This window comes from Podarcis pityusensis, assembly GCF_964106645.2.
Source record: "Podarcis pityusensis genome assembly, chromosome: 8".
Taxonomy (NCBI): domain Eukaryota; kingdom Metazoa; phylum Chordata; class Lepidosauria; order Squamata; family Lacertidae; genus Podarcis; species Podarcis pityusensis.
Genome location: NC_138033.1, coordinates 63,086,805 through 63,106,508, shown reverse-complemented (window position 1 = coordinate 63,106,508; position 19,704 = coordinate 63,086,805). Strand labels below are relative to the sequence as shown.

The 19,704-nt window shown below is 43.6% G+C and overlaps 1 protein-coding gene across 5 annotated transcripts in view; it reads right to left on the bottom strand.

The window, feature by feature from the left end:
* The window catches only part of AJAP1 (adherens junctions associated protein 1), a 122,461-nt gene that overhangs the window by 31,024 nt on the left and 71,733 nt on the right, over positions 1-19,704 (bottom strand). The gene's annotated exons all lie outside the window — the stretch shown is intronic.

Below are 19,704 nucleotides of genomic sequence, written 5' to 3'. Positions count from 1 at the left end.
GAGAGGTATTTAAACAGGGGTTGGATAGCCATCTGCCTTGAGCTGTGATTCCTGCAATGCTGTGGGCTGGACTGGATGACACTTGGGGTCCATTTGAACTCTGCAGGTCTAGGATTCTATTTTAAAACATCATTATAAAATGCAAAAATTATATACAGTGGTACTCAGCATCACCTGCACCTTTGTTTCCAAAGGCGTGTCTGAACAGGAGGGTCTTAGCCTGCCAGTCGAAGGAAAAGCAAAGAAGACTTAATTCTAGTTTTAGTTTGATCCTGAGCCCCCAAGTGTTGCTTTGTGGCATAAACACATCATCTGTGCTTCTGTTTGTAATGGACCCTGTGAGTTCAAACCCTGCATCCAGCCTTGCTGGGGCATGGGGGTTGTAGGTGTACTGTCCATGGGGGCCTAGACCTTGTCCTCTACAAATTGTTCCAAGAGGGATTCTTCATAGATGAGTATAGACAGAGGGTCCCATGTTGTTGTTTAGTTGTTTAGTTGTGTCCGACTCTTCGTGACCCCATGGACCAGAGCACTCCAAGCACGCCTGTCTTCCACTGGCTCCCGCAGTTTGGTCAAACTCATATATTTTAAAAAAACTTATTTATTGATATTCATTCATAGCTATACAAAAATACAAACCCATTACAACGTATCTTTTTTATAATATTCTAAGATAAAATGGCCGCTTAGTCTAAAAAAGAAGAAAGTCAAAAAGAAGAAAAGACAAGAAAGAAAGAAAGAAAGAAAGAAAGAAAGAAAGAAAGAAAGAAAGAAAGAAAGAAAGAGAAAACCCTTCTTTGGCAGTGCGTCCCAGACTTGATTCCCCCACATTTCGTAAGAAGGAGAAATCCAAGACAGGGTTAGCTCAGAGGAAGCAGGTATCACACTTCGCAGCTTCAAACCAGTCACCCTCTGCAGCTGATGGCTGTTGTGACATGCCTTAACTTCCGAGGATATTTCCTGTGCCATTCAGGCAGAGAAGTGTCATAATAGAGAACAGCTATTTTGCTACTTGTGTCTTTCTTTGTCTTGCTGCAGAGGGCCACCGTCGGCAAGAGTCATTCATGTTGATTAACTCCTCTCTGGGCCATCAGCGATACTATATGATCAGCTTAACACAGACAATTGGAGCAATCTCAGTCCCAGAGAGCACTAGAGCATTGCCCAATCTTCTACTGCTTAGGTTTTCAGGTAGAAGCTAGCCATTTCAGTTGGATCAAATTGTTACCCACCCCTCAAAAATCTATTCCTCTTCACTGCCATTATTTCCTCTCTCCTTTTCAGATGATACTTATTTTATTTATTTACTGCATTTATATACCAACCCATTTCTCCAAGGAGCTCAAGGTGACATATACCCCTCATTTAATTCCCACAACAACCCTGTGAGGTAGGTTAGGCTGAGAGGCAGTGAGTGCCCCCCAAGGTCAACCAGTGAGCTTCATGGCTGAGTGGGGATTTGAATCCTGGTCTCTCCTGGTCCTAGCCCAATGCACCGCAACACTCAAAATTAAGACAGCTGTAAGCTACCTTCTCTCAAGCTCAAACTTGGGACCTTCAGATTATGAGACTGATGCACTGCCTCCTGTGCACAACTTTTATAGCTGCTTCTTATGCCTTCTTGCATTAGTCACATTGATAGTTCCACCCACTTGGCCATCACAACACTGTATAGTCAGCTGGAGCTGCCTGCATTATGACATACTGAAGGCAAGTGAGGGCAATGGTTTAGGGTAATTGAGGGCCATGGTGAGTGATGTCAATCTCAGTATACCACCTTTTTTTCTCTTCTTGCAATGTGTGCTGGGGAAAAGTCACTGAAGAAAGGAAGTGTTGTTTGCAACTGGTGAAAATTTTCTTTCGGTTGTAACTCATAGCTCCCTGTCCTGTTACACAGGTGCAGAAGAGAGTGAAAGGAAAGGTCAGCAGCAGTGATTAATTGTAAGAAGCCCACAATCAGGACCCAAGTGCAAGAGCACTCCAGTATAACTGAAGGAGCGTCTCCACCCCCATCGTTCTGCCCGGACACTGAGGTCCATCTCTGAGGGCCTTCTGGTGGTTCCCTCACTGCGAGAAGCCAAGTTACAGGGAACCAGGCAGAGGGCCTTCTCGCTAGTGGCACCCACCCTGTGGAACGCCCTCCCACCCGATGTCAAAGAAAACAACAACTACCAGATTTTTAGAAGACATCTGAAGGCAGCCCTGTTTAGGGAAGCTTTTAATGTTTAACAGACCACTGTATTTTAATATTTTGTTGGAAGCCGCCCAGAGTGGCTGGGAAAACCCAGCCAGATGGGTAGGGTATAAATAATATATTAGTAGTAGTAGTAGTAGTAGTAGTAGTATCATCCTTTTCTGTGGTTTCCAGCAACTGGTTATCATAAGTATACAGCCTCCAGCCAAAGTATCATCACCATGACTAGTAACCACTGATAGCCTTTATGTCCTTGAATTGGTCTAATGACTTTCTCTAATAACCATTTGTCTAAACGATGATTTGTCTAAATGACTCAGGCCCCAAATACCCGAGAGACCTCCTCCTTCCCCACAGAGCCTCTCAAGTGCTAAGATTGGCAGAGGGGGCCCTCTTGGTAGCTCTTCAACCATCAGAAGCTCAGGGTGATGATGGCTCAGGAGAGGTATGTCTGGCACCTTTGTAATTCAGCTTTCAGCAAATGCTAAAGTTGCACCTGAGATGGATATCTCTAGGACCCTTGGAAGGTGGTGGACTATCCTTCACAGAAAGTTTCTAAACAAAGGTTGGATAGCCATCTTTCAAAGCTCCTTTAGCTGTGACGCCTGTATTACAAGGGGGTTGGACTCAATGACCCTTGTGATCCCTTCCAACTCCATGATTCTGTGACCCACCTTATTTCTTTTAATTTTCATTTTTGTAACTGTTTTTAATATGGTATAATATTGTGTTTCTATATCCGTGCTGTGTTTTAATTGCTGTGACCTGCCCTGGGATCTTAGGGTGAAGGGTGGATGATAAACTGTAACAAGAAGAGGAAGAAGAGGAAGAACCATAGAGTTGCCCAGATAGCTCAGTCAGTTGAGCACATGACACATAATCTCAAAGTTGTGAGTTTGAGCCCCACATTGGGCAAAAGATTATTGCATTGCAGGAAGTGGATTAGATGTTCCTTGTGGTCCCTTCCAACTATAATTCTATGATATGATACCTAATAATAAGTTCCCAACAGCCCTGGCAATGACTAATACCTACACCACCTAGGCAACTGGGTGATGTTGGTAGTAGTAGCTGAGATCCCTGCAAATGCCAGCAAGCAGAGATGCCTCTTAGGAAGCACCATGGTCCCTTCTGCCAAGATGCATCACAAGTATCAATCAAAGGCTCAGAGATGCGGATGCTGGCAATCTCATATAATAAAAGCCAAGGTCACCTTTGTTAGCGTGAGTCACTGAGATGACTGCTGCCAAGCTGTTTGGGTAATGATAGCTGCAACGGACTCTTTATTTTCTTGCTCTCCTTCAAGTTGTTTTGTTAGGTCGGGTAGTCTGGAGGAATAACAGGCGACTCAGACACGTACAGAACATAACACTGATAGGAATGGGGCTCCAGAGAAGGTAACTACAGTCAGGGGCTACGAGAGCAGAACCACTGACCACCAGAGAATTTGCCAAGGCCATCAGAGCTCCCTAGCTATCAGGGAAGAAAATAATAATAATTTGAAAAAAAGAGTAGGATTTTCAAGGGGGTTGCTAGGACTTTTCAGCACAAAGCTTAGTATTTTCAGCAAAAAAAGTTCTGGATTCGGACCTCTGATCCAGATTAGGGAACATTTCAGTTCTCTCAGTTTTTCATCTCTACAGCCTTAAATTTACTTTTTCATATTTCTGCAGCCATTTGTGAAATTTCTTTTTTTAAAAAAAATCCTCCTGAAAATTCATTGGCTTTTCGGTGCAAATTTCTCCTAATGAATAGATTTTTTTGTCTGAATTTTGTTTTGACAAACTGGCAGATTTTTGCAAGTGATATAGTGCATTTTGAAAGTTGTTTTTCACAGATACAGTGGTACCTCGGGTTACAAACACTTCAGGTTACAGACTCCGCTAACCCAGAAATAGTGCCTCGGGTTAAGAACTTTGCTTCAGGATGAGAACAGAAATCGTGCTTTGGCAGTGCAGCGACAGCGGGAGACCCCATTAGCTAAAGTGGTGCTTCAGGTTAAGAACAGTTTCAGGTTAAGAATGGGCCTCCAGAACGAATTAAGTTCTTAACCCAAGGTACCACTGTATCTCCATCGGTATGCATGCTTTCCCCTAATATATGCATTTTTTCAGACATTATTTGGTTGGAACACGGTATTGCAAAATTAAGATACATGCAGGTTTTGAAGGATGCCTGTGTTTCAGTTCTCATGCTGTTTTGGAAAGCGCAAAGTTGATAAAATTACCTTTTGATGCAAACTGGATAGCTCAGAAGCAGAGGCAGTAATGCTTCTGAATACCAGTATCTGGAAGCCACAGGAGGGGAAGAGCGCTCTTGTGCTTGAATCCGGCTTGCAGGCTTCCCAACACAGAGTGGCCACTGTGAGAACAGGATGCTAGACTTCTTATGCCCTTATGGGATGTGCTCTTAGTCATGACACCGCTCCCTGAGCCCACCCAGTTACCACAATGTTTTATATTGTTATGATGATTTGGTGATAGTTCCTTTTTTAAAGTTCTTTTAAAACTTAGTTGTAAATCACCTAGAGCAGGCATGTCCAACTCCCAAGAGACCGCGATCTACTCCCAGTATAAAAACACTGTTCCAGAGCTTTTTTTAGGGGGGAGAAAGCCTATATTTGGGGGGGGGCAAAGTTGTTGAGCTCTTTTTAGGGGGGAATCACTCACCTAATACAGCGTTGCTACTGTAAACAACCAGATTCCAGTAAAAGAACTCGCCACCACAAATAGAAAAAAATTAATGCCCATTTGACGCAACACTGAAACACAGAGAAAGCACAGGGGGGCAGAGCCTTTCACTGCTTTTCTTTTCTTTCACAGCAATTGCTGTTGGGCATCCCTGACCTAGAGATTGCCCTATATAAAGCAACTATATAACTAGCACTAATACAAAATTCTAATCAGAGCAGAATCATTTAAATAAATGGAATTTACTAACATGCCCAGTAACATTCAGTAACATTCTGTCATTCTATGATTCTATGAACATGTCCATTAATTTCAATTCTTCTACTCCGATTTGAACTTGGTTGGATAGAACTCAACATCATCATCATCATCATCAACAACAACAACAACAACATCACTTCCATAAACAGGAGCAGCATACCAGATGCTGTGGGCAAGACGACTTCCGTCTTCATATTCTACTTGTGAACTTCCTAGACACATCTGCTGCCCACTGTTGGGAGCAGGTTACTAGGACTGAATGACAAGATGTGCCAGATTGACTGGGGTCCCACTATCAAATATAATTGTTGGTCTCTCATCAACATTTTGATAGCCTCTCCTCTCTTCCTCTTCCCTTCTGGAAACACATACATTAATATATTTTTTACAGCAGCACACTTTGCCTTTTTATCGCTTTAATTGAACATAATGCCAGGCGCAGCCAACCAGATCAGGAACTGTCCATAAAATCCTCTATTTGTTTCCAAAGCTGAGGGAGGAATGACACGTTCCATCTCAGCCTCATGCCTTTAAAGTCTGGCAGCTGCCTATGCCAGTCTCAGCCAGGAGGGAACAATTTGCAAGATTGGAGTTTTGAGCAAAAGGAGAGTGTTTAACTCTATCCTCCGCAATTCCCTCCAGCCCTATATTTACATTGCAAATCCCTTCTGGGTGGAAAACATTTGGAAGGTGGAGGGTAGGATTTGCAGAAGGGGTAATGGCAAACAGGAGAAGGGTCTCTCCGCTGCAAATTGCACCCTCCTTGCTCAGTTTTCTCAGATAGTTTTAAAAACACAAAGCAGAAATCAAAGGTGTGGTTTTGCGCTACTACAGGGCACAGGGACTCCCAACTCCCATCAGCTCTTGCCAGCATGGCGATTGGTCAGGGAATGATGGGAAATGTAGTCCAAAAACATCTGGTAGCCCAACATGTGGAGGACCACATGCTGAGCACCTTACCAGTAGTAGTTACTCTCCTGCAATAGACATCTGGTTGGCCATTGTGAGAACAGGATGTTGGACTAGATAAGCCTTTGGCCAGATCCAGCAGAGCTCTTCTAGTATTCCTAAGGGTTCAGTTTTGGAGAAAGGGCTTATAATGGCAGTGAGGGGCTGCTCACACTAAGGAAAAGCCCTGCTGGATCAGGCTGAGTGATTATTTAGTCTAGCATCCTGTTCTCTCAGTGGCCAACCAGACACCTCTTCTGGGAAGCCCAAAAGCAAGACCCGAATACAAGAGCACTCTCCCCTCCAGTAATTGGGATTCAGAAGCATTGCTGCCTCCTCCGCCTAAGCCACCAGTTGTGTTGATGGCCTCAGTGACATATTCACAACAGTGGAAGTCTGGCTGGTATCACTCATTCTCCCTTGAATGCCTCTAGAAGGGATAGGAGAAGGGATAGCATTACCCTCTTCTCCCTTCCAGAACTACTGAAGGAGTCAAACTGCAGCCCAACTAAAATGCCTTGGCCCCTCTGTATCAGATAGTGAACTGGGAGATGGGTTTGTGGTTTGCCCTCATAATATGGCCTTAAAATCAGTAAGAGAAAGAACAGAGGTGGCGGGGAAAGCGGGTGATGTGTTTGCAAACCATTTCCTGCACTGGCTCCCGGTGGAGTACAGGGTCAGGTTTAAGGTGCTGGTTTTGACCTTTAAAGCCCTATGTGGTCTAGGACCCATGTACCAATGGGACCGCCTCTCCTGGTATGCCCCGCAGAGGACCTTCAGGTCCACAAATAACAACACTTTGGAGGTCCTCAAGGAGGTTAGATTGGTTTCAACTAGGGCCAGGGCCTTTTCAGCACTGGCCCCAACTTGGTGGAACGCTCTGTCACAAGAGAGTAGGGCCCTGCGGGACTCGACATCTTTCCGCAGGGCCTGCAAGACAGAGCTGTTCCGCCTGGCCTTTGGTTTGGACTTGGTCTGACCCTTATGTTTCCCTCCCTTTATGGTTTTGATCTATGGGCTACTTTCAAAATGAGGCTGCATTCTAAATTACATTTTAACCTATATTTTAAATTGCCCCCTCCTTATTATGTTTTTACTGTAATTTTACTGGTTTTGGCTGCCCTGAGCCCAGCTCTGGCCAGGGAGGGCGGGGTATAAATAAAATTTATTATTATTATAAGAAGAAGAAACCATAAGGCTGCTCTAGAGAATGCAAATGTGTGTCTTTTCAGAGAAGGCATGCAGTTCTGGAAGACATGGAAATGCAGCTTGGCCATTTTGCCATGAGGGCTGGCTTGGGTGTCCTGATGGCTTTGCTCAGCCTCCATGCTTGGAGGCAGTAAAACTTCTGAATACCAGTTGCTGGAAACAGCAGGAGGGGAGAGGCCTTTTGTGCTTGAATCCTGCTTCTAGGTTACCCATATGGTTGGCCACTGTGAGAACAGGATGCTGGACTAAATGGGTCATTGGCCTGATCCAGCAGGCTCTTCTTATGTTCTTTCATGGCCATGCCTTCGGCTGCTTGGGATAATTGTTGCTTTATTGCTCTGCCTTTAATGAGATATGGCATTTGCCGCTGTTCCACCAAAAGACCTTCCCCCTGGGAACTGCTGCCCAGGAGCTTGAAAGAGTCGCAGTGGGGAAGATATTGCCTTTCAGCTTCCAAACGGGTGTCCATTTTCCTTCCAGCTCTCAAAGCAACCTAGCAATTTCCTCAAGCTTTCCTCAGTCCATGGAGACTTTAATGAACCACTGAGATAACCACTCTCCTCCTGCTGCCAGGCTGCATTAAAACCCCAGTCGGCTAGCAGCTGGACCCTAACTTAGCTTGGAGGTGTTTCTCTGTTTACAGATGAGGCTCTTCCGCTCTTGCACTCCTGGGAGTAAATTAAACCAGGAGATTTGACACAGCTTTGAGCCTGGCATGTACCGCGAAAGGCTGCATAAAAAGCAAAAAGGTGTTTCAGAAGTTCTGAGCGTTAACAAGATTTAGCTTGAGACATTACTCGTCACTTTGAGAGCTGGAAGCATAACTGCAGCATCAATTTGCCTGCCCTGGAGTTCTAGGGACCTTCCACCACCAACATCATCTGTATTAAGAAGATAAGAAGAGGTCTGCTTGATCAGGTCAGTGGCCCATCTAGTCCAGTATCCTCTTCTGACAGCAGCCAACCAGATTGCTGTAGGTAGGGTTGCCATATTTCAAAAAGCAAAAGTCAAATTCCTGACACCCGCTAAGGTGTTGAGCTGTTGTTTTTTTAGGAAGATACCAAGATGGTTGAGCTCCCCCCAAAACCTACCCCCCCCCCAATAGTGATGTTAAACTTTTGGAGCTGTTTTCACTGCTTTTTCCATTCTACAGTGGTACCTCGGGTTAAGTACTTAATTCGTTCCGGAGGTCCGTACTTAACCTGAAACTGTTCTTAACCTGAAGCACCACTTTAGCTAATGGGGTTGCCTGCTGCTGCTGAGCCGCCGGAGCACGATTTCTGTTCTCATCCTGAAGCAAAGTTCTTAACTTGAAGCACTATTTCTGGGTGTTAGCGGAGTCTGTAACCTGAAGCGTATGTAACCTGAAGTATATGTAACCCGAGGTACCACTGTATTGCCATACATCCGGGTTTTCCCTGACATTTTGCGGATTCGGCAAATTCCCCCCAACAGTTTTTACACCCCAAAACCAGGACATGTCAAAACCAGGACGTATGGCAAGCCTAGCTGTAGGAAACCCACAAACAGGACCTGTGTACAAGGCCACTCTCCCCTCCTGTGTTTTCCAGCAACTGAAATTCAGAAGCCTTCCTGTCTCCGACCACAGAGGCAGAGCATAGCCATCATGGCCAGTAGCCATCAATAGAATTCTCCACCATGAATTTGTCCAATCCTCTTTTGAAGGCATTCAATTTGTACCCACCCAATTCTACACCATGACCCCAAGCACTGGGCCAAACTTTCTGCTGAGCTCTCAATCTGACACCTCCTAATCAGAAGCAGTTATGGAAAACAAACCCCCCTGCTTGTGTTTCCATCACACAACCCTGACTTCTACCTCTCCCACCAGCACTATCCAGTGACTGAATGCACTGTGCTGTGTTAGGTCAATGAGGTGCTGCAATGGAATGACCTGCTGCCCACACTAAGCCTCTAGTTTAGCTTTTGAAGAACTGCTACATTTACAGGATGTTGACACCTTTTTCAGTTTGGTGCTGTCCACACTGGGTTAGACAGGGACCACTTAAGAATAGATTCTACCCCTGGCAACTCCAGGGTAGGGCTGGGAAAGACTCATCTCCAGAACCAAGGAGAGCTACTGCCACTCAGTGCAGGCAGCGCTAAGCTAGATGGATCAATGGTCTGACTTATTATAAGGCAGCTTCCTGTGTTCTAGGCTGCTGAATTAGTCTGCTCTTTCCACCCCTTGGGAAGTTCCATCCTATTAACACTATTGGTTGGTGTAATGAGTTTGTGATTTGCATTACACTGAGGACTTATCCACACTTACTTTCCCTCTGCTCTTGCTAGGCATGATCCATGCTTTAAAGCTCCATGTCTGAGCATCCCCCCTTTTTTTTTTGCTCGAGAGCTTTCCCTGCAAAAAAGACACTCTTTAAAGCTCAATCGGAGCAAACAGCAATCCATGGACACTGAGCTTTTAAGCACAGACTTGTGCCTGGGAATGGTGGGGCAAAGGGTAAGTGTGGATAAGCCCTTAGATCACTGGTCCTTTTAGCTCTTTTCCTACACTATATTCTCCACACCGACTTGCAGTGGCTCTTCTGGCTTTTGGACAAAAGACCTTCTCAGCCCTACCTGGAGACATAGAATCATAGAATTGTAGAGTTGGAAGGGATCCTGAGGATCATCTAGTGCAACCCCCTGGAATTGAGGAACATGCAGTTGCCTCATACAAGGATCAAACTTGTAGCCTTGGTATTATCAGCATCATACTCTAGCCCAACTGAGTTGTCCAGGCTGAGTGATGGAACCTGGGAATCTTCTGCACGTAAGGCAGATGCTCCACCACTAAGCTATGGGTGCTCCTAACAAGACACAGGAGGCTACTTTGTACCAAGTCATCTAGCTCAGTAATGTCTGCACTGACAGGCAGCATCTCTCCAGGATTCCAACTAGCTGCCTTTTCCTGGTCCCTGCTTGGAGGTTTCAGGAGTAGAACATGATACCGCCTGCATGCAAAGCATGTAACTCAGTAACAGCCCTTCCTGTTACTGCTCCAAGCTCTAAAAGAGAAGACACTGAAGGTACCCATGATCTTCATTTATGGGAGTGAAAAATATTGCTTCTTCATACTCTCAGGTCAGTGTTCTGATCCCAGAAATAGGTTATTGTGAATTTCCAATAAAATGAAACAACACCACACAAGTTGTTGTAGCAATTCAGCCTATTGGGCGATGGATGTATGGTTTCAAACGCCAGGTGAGACATCACAGTTCTGAATCAGAGAGAGAGAGAGGCAGTAAAAGAGAAGAATGGTCCACAAATACCTACTAACCTTAATGATCAGTGCGGGAAGCCTTGCTTGTGATTTCCCCACCAGTGATAGTTCATCATCTTCTCTTTTAATGCCTGAGATAGGAACATAGCTGTCAACTTTTCCCTTTGCTTGCAAGGAATCCTATTTGGAATAAGGGAATTTCCCTTTAAAAAAGGGAAATGTTGACAGCTATGGCTAGGAATGTCTCCATGGGTGTTCAGATAGGAAACTCCCTCCCTTGGGAAGTGTGACTGAACCCCCACCTTGATGGTCTTTAGACAGCAGTTAAGAACATCTATCTTCAACAAGGCGTGTGCATGTGTGGTTTAAAAAAATGTTGAGTTTCATTGTATTATGGTATGTTGGGGACTACTCTGGGTTCCACTGAGATCAGACTCATCATTATCATGAAGAGTCCAGGGAGGAAAGTTTTAATCTATTCCTTTTCTTATGCTATTCTTAAATCGTGTAACCTCTAGTTTATAAGAGTCATAGAATTGCAAAGTTAGAAGGAATCCCAATGGCCACATAGTCATGCAGTGCAGGAATCACATGCATTTTAAAGTGCTACGATACCACTTTAAACTACATGGCTTCCCCCAAAGAATTCTGGGAGCTGTATTTAGTTAAGGATGTTGAGAACTCCTAGGATATCCCAGGCATAGACAAACTTGGCCCTCCAGATGTTTTGGGACTACAACTCCCATTATCCCTAGCTAACAGGACCAGTGCTCAGGGATGATGGGAGTTGTAGTCCCAAACATCTGGAGGGCCGAGTTTGCCTATGCCTGCGATATCCCCATTCCCCTCCAAGAGCAGCAATCACATACCCTCCCTGATATATGGCAATCCAACCTCTTCTTAAAAACTTCCAACAAAGGAGAGCCCAAGACCTTCCAAGGGAGTCTGTTCCCTGTCAAATAAGTTCTAACTGTCAGAAAGTTCATCATGTTACTAATGCTTGGTACTATTGAATCTGTTTGATGGTCCAAATGGGATTTAAAGAACAAGGAACTTTTCCAGCTTCTTATTGTGGCCTGGTTGGCAACAGCAAGATTTTGGAAGAATTTCACATCTACATATCTGAATCATCAGTAGGTTAAAATTTGACATATAGCCTTGCTGGAGATCTTCTCCCACAAGTGACAGGTGATCATGGACAATAGGAAAAAGACCCATTTGAGGGCATTTGGTTTCCCTTCATTGAATACATGCAGGTCTTACTTACCAAACACAATGTGCTCCCTGGAAATGGTTCATTAGGCAAGCATTCACATAAAGTCAATGATTTCCATTGATTTCTATGGCAACATTTCTAATCCATTATTTTTTAAATGTTTCTTCCCACCACCACCAGTGGTTTCTACCTGAAACGGCTGCAGCCAACCAGAAAAAGTGAGACAAAGGTAAAACTGATTTGTCCAATCTCTCCTGTTCTTGGATTTCTCCAATGTCTTTCCCCACTCCCTTCCATGAATGACTGCCACCAACCAGCAAAGCACACACAAGTAAGGAAGTAAAGAAGAGGACAAACACTGGCTTTTCAAATAACCAAATCTGTGGTGTGTATAGTGAGGTATAATTCTTTATGTTTGGATAAGTGAATTTTTGCACAGCATAGTGAGTGGGCAGATAGCAGGACCTGCATGTATACAAATGAACAGAAACATGGCAGGGTTTGGGTTGCACAACAACATATAGAATGGTGTGAATATCCTGAAGTCTATAGGGAAATCTCTAATTTTCCCATTTTGCATTTTGAAGAAGAAGAAGAAAGGCTAACAGAAGGCCATAATAAGAGCCTGCTGGGTCAGGCCAATGGCCTATCTAGTCCAGCATCCTCTTTTCACAGTGTCCAAGCAGATATTTGTGGGAAACATTCAGCAGGACCTGAGTGCAAGAGCAGGGTTCTCCCCACCACCACCCTGATGTTTTAAACAACATCATTGAATCATAGAAGTGTGGCGTTGGAAGGAACCCCGAGGGTCATCTAGTCCAACCCCCTGCAATGCAGGAATCACAGCTACAGAATCCCTGGCAGATGGCCATCCAATCTCTGCTGAAAACCGTCCAACAAAATTAGCATCCACCACCTTTAGAGGGAGTCCGTTCCAGTGTTGAACAGATCGTACCATCAGAAAGTTCTTCCTAACGCTGAGTTGGAATCTCCCTTCTTCATTTGACACCAAAGCCAAACCTTCTTACTACCACCACCTTCCACCTTATTCCCTGACCTACCACTTGCCAGAGGCAAAACAAAACAAAACAACGCACACACACAAACACACACTAGATATAGGGAGGTTCACAAGTAATCAAGGGTTGGACTTGATGGTCCTTGGGGTCGCATCTAACTCTACAATTCTACGACTCTACATGGAGTGAATCATACATCTTTTACTTACTCCTATTTGTACAAGAGTTATGAACTCTGTCCTGCTTCATCCCCCCTCCCCCCGCGCGCAAAAAAAAGAGGATTCCTGCATCAAATTGACAAGGGTGATAAAAGTAATGGAGACTTCGGAGCAACTTTTACAAGGCATTTCTTTCCCCTCTTAAAAAGGACCATCAAACTCACAATTTAGTATCCCAGCCAAGGGAGGGATTTTGTGCAGGCGAATCCACTAAGAATGAGGAAGGGGAAAAAATGGTTATTTCAAGTCCTCTGACACTTTTGGAGTTCCAGAAAAAATCATCCCTACTAAAAACCATGATGTGAAGTCCAGATGAAAAATAGCCTTCTTGAGTTGGGGCTATTCAGATGGTCATTAGCTGAAGGGAGGGGGAAGGAACCTTACAGCAGCCTTCCCAAAGCTAGTGCCTTTCGGATGTTTTGGACTATGACTCCCATCATCTGCAGCCATCATGGGCATTTTGGACTACAGCTCTCATCAGCCCTCAGCCAGCATGGCCAATAACTAGGGTGGGCACTTGTTTTAGAAGGGATGCCCGACACCCTCTCTAGGGCTGTGTACACATGACACTTTCCTGTAACGTATGAATTTTTGGTTATATGACTGCATTACAACATTTGGAAGAGGACACACTTGAAAAGACAGCTGTGTTTTACTCTGTCAAGGAAGTGCAAATTGGTAGGTCTGCATTAATGGAATCATAGAACTGTAGAGTTGGAAGGGATCCCAAGGGTCATCTAGTCCAGTCTGAAGATGGTCACCTCTGTCTTCCCTATAAACTAAATGAATTACTCTCCCATCCATAATCTTGAGTCATCAGTGTCTCCACCAATATGAAACAGGGATAGACAAAGCATATTCTTTCCACTTGATGTCACTTTTGCAAGCATGCCTTCTTATGACCATTTCATCTCATTTCTTCATTCATCTGCATTTTAAAAAAACAACAACCAACACCAAATGTGGATTTAAATTGCAAAGTTCAGTCGCAAGCTGACCTGCATTTAAATACACATTTTAAAACACATTCTAATCTCTCTCTCTCTCAGATCAGCCTGCAGCAGAATGAACAATGGATGGATTCCTCACAAAGTTCTATGTACAAATATATTTTCAAAAATGAAAATGAAAAAAGAAAGAAAATGGTATGCAGTATTTTTATGAGCAAAGACAGAACATCGCTCACTCAGAATTGGCTTGGTAATTGTTCCAGGAAGTGTAGATTGGATTAGTTTGTACCAGAACTCACAAGGACTAAATTCCTCCCAAAAAAATCGCACCCCCAAACCCTGGTGTACAAATGCATTTTTTTAAAAGAAAGACCAATTTATACATTATTTTTATTACCAAATACTGGACACCTCTGACTCAGAATTGAATTAGTAATTAATTGCTTTTGCTTCTAGAGTTTGGGGGGGGAGTCTACATTTTTTTTAGAGATGTCTTCCATCTAAGGGAGTATACACTGATGGTGTAGCAGCTGTGGACTTTATTGTATCTCCACCACAACCACAATTGGAATTCCCACCACTGCCTGTAAGAGATGTCCACTTGGAAATGTGCCCACTATTATCTTATCTCATGGAATGTGTTTTTCCTGCAGCCTCCCCCAACTCTGTGCCCTCTGGATTTTATGAATGACAAATCCCATTATCCCTGACCATTGGCAATATCTGCTTGTACTGTCGAAACATTTGGATGGCACCAGATTGAGAAACGCTTCTTTAGAATACACCTTCATAACTTCATGCCACAATGATGTTTCTGTCCTTAAAAGCTCAGCTCTGTTTCTTTAATCTTTTTTTTCCCTGAATCAAAATCTGTCAGAATGAGTTTCAACAAGGCAAAGCTTCAACCACTGAGTTGGAAATGGCATTACATTCTTCCATATGTCGCCCTCTTGAGCTGAGACATCTACAGGCTAAAGAATGATACATCAGCAAGCATTATTGCATAAGCAATCAGATACATATACTGCATGGGCCTTCAGACAGGATAGTTCAGATAGTTTTAGCTTCCACTCTGAGTTGCTAGCAGAAGCAACAAATCCTGGTATTTAAAATTTTTATTTTAAGAAGGATCTGCTTGATCAGGCCAACAGCCCATCTACTCCAGCATTCTATTGCCACAGTAGTTAAACAGATGCCTCAATGGGAAACCCACAAATAGGAACTGAACCCAAGAACCATCTCCCCTCCTGTAGATTCCAGCAACTGGGATTCAGAAGTATTATTGCCTTTGACAATCGAGGCAGAGCACAGCCGTCATGGCTAGTAGTCATCAATAGTTGAGTCCTCCATGAATTTGTCCAATCTGCTTTGAAAAATATCTGGATTGGTGGCCATCACTGCTTCCTGTGGGAGTGAGTTCCATAATTTAACTATGCACTGTGTCTAGAAGTACTTCCTTTTATGTGTTCAGTTTTATTGCATGTCAATGAGTTATAAAGTTATGAGAAAGAGAGAAAAACTTTATTCTATCTACTTTCTTCATGCCATGCATCATTTTATAAACTCAGAACTATTGTAAAATCAGAAGAGACCATGAGGGTCATTTAGTCCAACCCCCTACAATGTGGGACTCAAACCCATGAACTTGAGATTAAGAGTCTCATGCTCTACCGACAGCTATTCTGTGGGACCTAACTTGTTTCTCTTGAGTGTCATTTTTCTAAATTAAAAAGTCCCAAATGATGTAACCTTTCTTCATAGGGGAGCCACTTCATCCCCTTGGTGGGGGAGGAGGAAGAGGAAGTCAATTTACTTCTTATCAGCGTTAAGGAATTGTGTGGCATCCATAAGGCAGTCAGAACCTGGATGGAGTCATCTGGAGTTGTATCCAACATTACTCTTACTTAGAGCAGGTTCACTGAAATCAAGCAACATGACTAAAGAAAAAGAAATTCACTTCAATTGGACTACTTTGAGTAAAACATCATTGGCTTCAAACAACAGGCTTATGCCACGATGTTGGCATTTCTGCAGAAACCACCCAAATCACCTCCAACTATTGTTGGGAGCAAGTTGCTCACTTGGAGCTCTCCGTGGTGCTGAACCAACTAACCTGCCTTGTTCTGTAGCCTCTACCATGGGAGCAGAACAGGGCAGGCCCTTGTAACTACACAACAAAACAGATCACTTGGCTCACAGCTAGTGGTGTTGCCAGGTATTTAAAAGATTTAGGCTATGGGCTCGTCCACTTAAGACTTGAATTGGTAATTCTGCTCCTACTCAGAACAGAAATTCATGGGTATGACTTTGCTCGGCAGAGTGGTGGAAAAGAAGTTGTATAGATGAATGTGGAAATTTATTGTTTGTTGTTTAAAGTGGAAATTTAATAAAAATGTATGGGGGGGGGAGAAAGAAATTCATGGGTATGACCAATGTAGGTCCACAATGTGTAGAACTTGCAAAAATAAATGTTGTAGAATGAATGCCAGATAATTCCCCATACAAATTATGCCCGATAAACTTGTCATTATTTGCACCCCACCCAGGATCACCCTAAATCAATCCTATTCAAACCATTTAGCTTTAATTAATTTCCCAACAGAACCTGGCCCAAATTAATTTAATCCCATTACTCCCAAATCATCCCCAGATAAAGCCGTTTTAAATTAATTTAATCTCTCAAATTAGTACCCTGTTCAGTAACCCAGATAACCCTCCCAATTCAACTTTCCCCAAACTCTTTCCCCACCCAGAAACACTTAAAAAATTATTCCTGGCCCATGCCCCATAATCCCACCCTGGCAATATCCCAAAGGCCCACAGATGATGGAATGGAGAATGGGACATCCTCCAAGAATACAGAAGTCATCCATTACTGGTTTGGACAATTGAGGTTAATGGTGTGAGCTGGTGGAAAGAGGGATAATTAAGTAACTAATTCTGAGGGGCTTAGTAATGGGAGAGAGTGCTTAATTGCATGTTAATTACCCAGGCAGCCAATTGCCTCAGGAAATTACACAGAGCAAAGTGTATCATCACCAGTACACCACAAGGATGAAACTGCTAAACTGAGGTCCACACAGACTTGGATTAGAGGAAGTGCCGTCAACATTGCCCTGATAATCACAGAGGGAGAAGAGAAACACTCTCCATCTACCTGTCAAACCTGATGGAGCTCATGCAATTTTCTAGGGTGATGGCAGGATGTGGGGGCTAAAGGATTCATTCAAGAGTTAAAGACTTCCCATGCAACAGTGAGCAATTGTACTTTTATAAAAAAACACACAAAAAAAAACACCCTGGAAACAATCTCCAGCGGTTTATGCTATATCATGACATATTTACAGTGGCAGTTTATAAGAAAGAGAGTGAGAGTGATGTATGAAGGGAATGGGATGGGAGATGAATTATTACAGAATCACAGAATTGTAGAGTTGGAAGGGGCCCCAGGCCCATTTCGTCCAATCCCCTGCAATGCAGGAATCACAGCTACAAAATCCAGAAGTGAGAGCCATCCAAACTCTGTTGAAAAACCTCCAATGAAAGAGAGTCCAGCACCTTCTGAGCGAATCTGTTCCAGTGCTGAACTTTTCTTACTATCCGAAAGTTCTTCTTAATGTTTAGCCAGAACATCTCTCTTGTCAACTGAATACATTGATTTCGATCAGGGTTTCCCAAACTTGGGTCTCTAGCTTTTTTCTTTTCTTTTTTTTTTTTTGGACTACCTCCCATCATCCCTAGCTAGCAGGACCAGTGGTCATGGACAATGGGAACTGCAGTCCAAAAACAGCCACAGAACCAAGTTTGGGAAACCCTGGTTTAGATCCTACCCTCTGGGGCTGCAGAAAACAAGCTTGCTCCATCTTCCTTACCGATCAACATGCAGGAAACAGAGAGAAAGAGGGGGATTTGGTCCATATTTGGACCATGTTTTCACGAAAACCAATATAATCCACACTTGTTGATAAAGATGTGTATATGCTAATAGGAACATAAGGAGAGCCCTGCTGGGTCAGACCAAGGATGGCCCATCTAGTCCAGCATCTGGTTCTCACAGTGGCCAACCAAATGTTTGTGGAAACCAGCAAGCAGGAACTGAGCAAAGAACAACTCACTCCTCCTGTGGTTTCCAGCAACTGGTATTGAGAAGCATTACTGCCTCTAATCATGGAGGCAGAGCATAGCCATCATGGCCAGTAGCCACTGTTATCCTCCATGAATCTGTGTGATCCTCTTCCAAAGCCATCAACGTTGGTGGCCATCACTAGCTCTCACGGGACAGAGTTGCACAGTTTAACAATGTGCTGTGTGAAGAAGGACTTTCTTTTATGTGTCCTGAATCACACAACATTCAGCTTCATTGGATGTCCACGAGGAGAGGGAGAAATGCTTTTCTTTATCCACTTTCTCCATACCGTGCCTCATTTTGTAAACTTCTATCACATCAGCTATTGCTTGTCTTTTCTCTAAACTAAAATGCTGCAAGTGTTCCTCATAGGGAAACCACTCCATCCTCTTGACCATAATGGCTGCTCTTTTCTGAACCTTTAATAACTCACAGTGACTGACCAGATGCCTCTAGGAAGCCCCCAAACAGAGCATGAGGGGGCAACAGCAGACTCAACACTTACGATCCTCAGCAGCAAGTATTCAGAGTTATAGTTAGCAGCCATTGGTATGCTGATCCTCCATGCATTTCTTTAAACCCCTTTGAAATCTGCATCCCATGTGGAATGGCCAGTTTTTGATAACACCCCAAAAAGACTGGTCTGAATCTGGAATGGTTGGGTCTGGGTCAGGGATAAAAGAGTAGGTTGAAATAAAAGCAAATATTCACACCATCTAGTGTAGTTGTTTTTCCAGGAAAGATATCCAGATCAATGAAATGGTTAATTTCCACCTGAAAATCAAAACCCTGAGCATTTTTAAGCATAGCTCCTTTTCCTACCCTTCAGGGCATCTCAGCTCCATTGACTTTGAAGCCTGCATTGATATTGGAGGGGAGAGGGGCACGATCACCACTGGCATGATTAATTTCTGATGAAAATTGATTTGGGACCGAGTTTTTCGCTGAGCTGTGGCCATAAAATCTGATGTTGCAACTGCAGGAAGCAGAATTTCCTAATTAAAAACAAAGAAAACCTCAGTTCCCTCAAGGGCCTCTCTTGCAAAAGTGTTGGGTTAGGAAAACTGTATTTTGGTCTTTTCCCCACAATAAAATGATGCGAACTCCAAAGCTTTCATCCTGATGTTTTACATGGAGCACAACCTCTCTTTAAAAGATCCACTGCTCACCGGTTAGGGATAAAGAAGAAATTTGATTCATTTTGCATTTAAAAGCAAACGTTCCTAATTTGTACCTTCTGAAACAAGGCGTAAACTGAAAGACATCCATCCTCACTTTTCTGCAGAAGTGCAAAAACAAAATTCTTTAGCAGGAGATGGGGAGAGAGCTTAACAAATCTCACTATTCAATGTGAGGTTCAATAAACCTAAGATCATTTGGGTTCCAGAGGCAGCTGTCAGCCCTTGCAAACTATGTACCTGGGGAGATTAATGGTACATCTTTATGGACCCTTCCCATCTTCCTGCCCAAACTCCCTTCCTCCTATTCTCCTTTCCCGTTCTTGGATGCCCAAAACATATTAACCAAGCTCCGAATGAGAGAGTAAAAGTTCATCTCCGCCAGAGCAGAGTCCAGGTCTCCGATTGCCTCCAGAAGAGTGTAATTGACTCTAACAGAAGATGTCAAAAT